This window comes from Penaeus chinensis, chromosome 34 (genome assembly GCF_019202785.1).
Source record: "Penaeus chinensis breed Huanghai No. 1 chromosome 34, ASM1920278v2, whole genome shotgun sequence".
Lineage (NCBI taxonomy): Eukaryota > Metazoa > Arthropoda > Malacostraca > Decapoda > Penaeidae > Penaeus > Penaeus chinensis.
In genome coordinates, this window is record NC_061852.1 from 20,351,475 (window position 1) to 20,356,474 (window position 5,000).

The window sequence follows — 5,000 nt, forward strand, 5'->3', positions numbered from 1 at the left end:
ACCCTCCCTTCCCTCCCTCCTTATCCTCTCCTCCTCCCTCCTCCATCCTCCCCCCCCCCCCTTCTCCCTCTCTCTCCCTCTCTTTCGACATAAATAAATAACGTTATATGAAGCCCAAACTTTCTGACACTCCCGAATCCCCAGAACAAGTTTAGACATGTCGCACTCACCCTCGCCCATAAAAATAGAGATATGGTTTGGAAAATTCAAAAAATCTACTCGAAAATGGCACCATAAATAAAGTCCTTCACAAAGGCGCTGCCATGACATTATGATTATATTTTTTTTTTATCCCTTTTTTTTTTTTTTTTTTTTTTTTTGGATTCGCACCCTCGAAGAATAGGTAGCCGAAAACATGCTTTGGAATGTTTATAGACGATGGTATGGAAATTCTGCTTAGCCATGCAATATATAGAGAGGTGCGGGATACGTGTCATAACGGAGCCCTCCCTGTAATTGGGTTCCTTGTATTGCTTGCGAGCGACATTAGCCTTCTCCTCTTCCTTCTTCTTCTTTATATTCTTCTGTCATCTTCCGTTTTCCTTTTCTTCTTCCATAGACTTCTACTCATCTTCTTTCTTTTCTTCTTCTTCTCTTCCTTCTTCTTCTTCTTCTTCTTCTTCTTCTTCTTCTTCTTCTTCTTCTTCTTCTTCTTCTTCTTCTTCTTCTTCTTCTTCTTCTTCTTCTTCTTCTTCTCTTTCTCCTTCTACTCTTTTTTCCTTTTTCTCTCTCTTTCTCTGTCTCTTTCCCTTTCTCCTTTTTATTCGTCTTCTTCTCCTCCTTCTCATTCTTCTTCTTCTTTTTCTTCTTCTACTTCTTCTTCTTCTTCTTCCTTCTCCTCTTTCTCCTCTCCCCATTCCTCCTTCTCTTTCATTTTCTTCCTCCTCCACCTCTTACTGTTTCCGTTTATTCAGATGCTTATCGTCTGGTTTCCCTCCTTTACCCCTTTCCACTTTTCCTCCTCCTCCTCTTCTTTTTCTTCCTCCTCCATCTTTCCCTTCCCCCTTGTTCCTCCTTTTCCTTTTCTTCTATGATCTCTCTAATCTCACCCTCCTCTTCCTGTTCTTCCTTCTTCTCCTCGTCCTCCTCGTCCTCCTCCTCTTCCTTCCTTCCGCCCCCCCCCCCCCAACTACTCACAATCCCCATTCTTCCTCCTTCCTTTCTCCTCTTCCTCCTCTTCCCTCTTCCCACAACCATTCATATCCCCATTCTTCCTCCATTCTCTTTCCCCTCCTCCTCCTCCCCTCCCCCCCCCCCCATTCGTTCCAAAATCCGCTCAAAAGACATTTATTTCTCCCGGTAAAAATGGCGGTGTATATCAAACGTCAAAGATACACACACAATCAAATCCGAAGATAAAACCTAATGGAATAATAAAGTCCTTTCCACCCTCCTCCCCTTTAGAAAAAAAAAGAGTAAAAGGAAAAAAAAAAAAAAAAAGAGGAAAAGAAAACGGACGCCAGCATTACCAACCAATCATAAAAGAAGAATAAGAATAGGAATAAGAATAAGATTAAGAAATGAGAAAGAGAACGATATAGAGAAAGAGAGAGATAGAGATAGAGATAGAGATGAGAGAAATAGGTTTAACCCCCCCCCCAAAAAAAAAAAAAAAAAAATCATCCCCATAATACATTTCCAGAGTTGAATATTCACTCCGTTCCAAAAACGAGCGTTCAAAACTCCTTAAAAACTGCCGGGGAAACAAAGTTTACAAAATAGCCATAAACAACGCAATCATACAGTTTACTGCTCGGAAATATGAGGGAAAGGCCCACCCAGGCATAACACTGACATTATTGTTAGCTCTGAGATTGTTTTTACACTATTCCTGGTGCCTTTATTGCCCATGGCTGCTGTATATTAACCTTGAGCTGCACTTTTTAAGGTGAGTGAGTGAACGGGGCTTAGGGACGAGCGGCTGTACTACATAGGTACACACATACACAGTCGTTGCAGTCAAAGAGGGAGGGTTGTTGTAAAAAAAAAGTTCAATGCGGAGAGATATGTTGATAGTTTATTTTTTTTAATTCTTTATTTACTTTTTATTTTCGGAAACTATTCCTTCCTCTCCCCACCCCCACCCCCCCTATTCTCCTCCTCCAAGTGACGATTACCTTTTTTTTTTTCCTTTTTTTTCACTTTGCTTTAGAAAACACAGTGATGCGGACAGTAACGACGACGTGGAGTAAAGGGAAGGGAGGGGAAGGAAGGAGGGGAGACGGAGGAATGTTTCAGAAGAGGGGAAAAATACACTAAAAATATATAATGCGACACGAGGAACAGGGAAGGCAAAAATGGCAAGATAGATGTATGCGGAGTAATGTGATGGAATATCAAAAGTTTTCGGAATGGTTTCCTGCCCGGCATGAACTACGAGAGAATTAGCAAACACTCTCATGGCCCGGGCGAGAGAGAGGAAGGCGCTGAGGCGGCGGGGGCAGGGCGGCAAGGGTCAAAGTCCTTCGAGAGGTAAACGGGATCGACGCCCATAAGGAACAAAGGTCCTCCAAGGTGTGTCATTTTTTATGTGTTATTTATTTATTCATTATCGTCATTATCAATTTCGTTTTTGACGGATGGAGAGTATCGCGTAATTTGCAAGAAGCTATCGTCTTATTGATGCGACGGCAGTGCTTGTCGAAACTTGAAATCACAAGACCTGAAAGCAGAGATTTGACTCTGCTTTTAAGTGCTTGCGACTCGAGAGGTGAGTCGGATCAGCAGGTAAAATGCCTGCTTGTTTCGGCTTCTTCCAATTACAGATTGAGTGCTCGTCGGCTGATAATAGACAATGACTGAATTATACTGATTTGCGTGCGGGGAATTATAAAAGGAAGCCACCGCCGTCTATTACTGTAAGGGAATTCTTTCAGTATCTCTTTCCCTTTCCCTTTATCTCTTTTCTTTCTCTCTATCTCCCTTCCCTTCCCTTCCCCTCCCTTCTTCCCTCCCCTCCCCTCTACCCCTCTCTCCCTCCCTCCCTCCCCTCTCCTCTCTCTCTTTGCCTCTAGTCTTTTCCTTATAATGATCAGCTAAGCACACTGCGATTGAAATCACAAAATCGAAAGCATTTTTCGTACTAAAGAGATATTCGTGCGTTCTCCCTCCTTCCCTCCTCCACCCCCCCCCCCCCCACACACACACAACCTTCGCCTTCTTCTCCCTCTCACTTTTTGGCCCCGATTTTCACTTAGAGGAAGGTGAAAAATAATGAATCCATGTCTTTTTGTTTCATATCTTTTCGTTGTCGGTTTTTTTTTCTTCTTCTTCTTCTTCCCTAGTTATCATCTCATTTCTTCTTATCCTTCCCATCCTCTCCCTTCGTGCTTCTACTTTCCCCCTTTACTGTAATCTTATTTTGTCTTTTCTTTTCTTACTTTCGCTATTAGTTCCCCTCTATCCCTCTTTCCTCTCTTCCCTTTTGGTGTTTTCTCCTTTTTTTTTTTTTTTACTTCACTTATCAATTATTTTTTTCTTTAAGGTTTTCTCCCTATTTCTCTAACCTCTTTACGTTCATTATCTCTTTTTTTCTTCTCTTTCTTCTCTCACCTACGTGTTTTCTTTTCCTTTCTTCGTTACGTGATGTTTGCTGCTGATGTTTTTGGTTTGTTGTTGTTGTTGTTTTTGTCGTTGTCTTTATTGCTTCTCCGTTATTCTTCTCTATCCACGATTCTTCTTCTAACTGCTTTGTTACATAAGTTTGTTTTTTTGTTTGTTTGTTTATTCTCGGTTGTATCACTTTATTTTTTACTTCCTTTATTTATTATTTTCTCTACGATTTATCCTTTTCCATACCTATTCTTGTCCTTCATTTTGTCCTATTTTTTCTTATTCAATTTCTTTCTTTAGATATTTCTTATTGTGTGTGTGTGTGTGTGTGTGTGTGTGTGTGTGTGTGTGTGTGTGTGTGTGTGTGTGTGTGTGTGTCTGAGCGCGCATACATGTCTTTCTATGTGTATAAAAAGAATTAATGAAAAAAAAGGCAAAACAATTAAACAAAACGAAAAAAACTTTCTCCTTCTCTCCTCCCCCCCTATCACCATCCCCACACCCCACCCCCACATCTCTTCCCCCCGCCACCCCACCCCACCCCACCCCGAAAGATAAAAAGATAAAAAGAAAAAAAAACAGAAAAAAACACAATAATACATGCGTAATCTCGCTGTAATATCGCCATGACGTTATATATATGACGAGGAATAAATGCCACTTGAACCATTCAGGCATACAACACGCAGATGAATATATATGTCCCTTTCTTAAGCGACAGTTTTGTTGTGGGGATAGTTGAATAGGGCGGGGGGGGGGGAAGGGGGGGAGATGGGAGGGTAGGTGGGGGACGGGAGAGAAGGGAGGGAGGGTAGGAAAGTGGAGGTTGGATAGGACGGGGGAGGGGGAGGGGGAGGGATGGGAGGGTAGGTTCGGGGCGGGAGAGAAGGGAGGGAGGGTTGGAAGGTGGAGGTTGGATAGGGCGGGGGAGGGGGAGAGAGGGAGGGTAAGAGAGGGGATAGGGTGGGAAGGAAGAGAAGGGATGGAGGGTAGGAAGGGGTGAATTGGACGGGAGGGAGGGAGGGAGGGAGGGTAAGAGAGGTGACAGAGTGGAGGGGGAGAAGGGAGAGAGGATAGAGAAGGATAGGAGAAAGGGACGGAGAAAAGGGGATGGGTGGGGAATAGAGAGAGACGGGAAGAGAAGGGAGGAAGGATGGGAAGGGGGAAAAGAAGATAAAATGAGGAGGAGCGCAGAGGAAATAGGGGATGGAGACGATCAGATGAGAAGGGGAGAAGGAATGGGGTTAAGGAAAGGAGAGGGGAAGGGGAGGGGACGGAGGAATGGGGAGAAAAGGGGCTGGAAGAGGTAGTAGCCGGGAAGGAGGGGGGGGGGGGGGAGAGGTAAACAGGAAGAGGGAAGAACAAGAGGGTTGGCAGGAGGGCGAGAGGAAAGGGAAATCGAAAACATTATTAATTTGGCGAAATGATCGGTATGTGAGAGTCTCTCT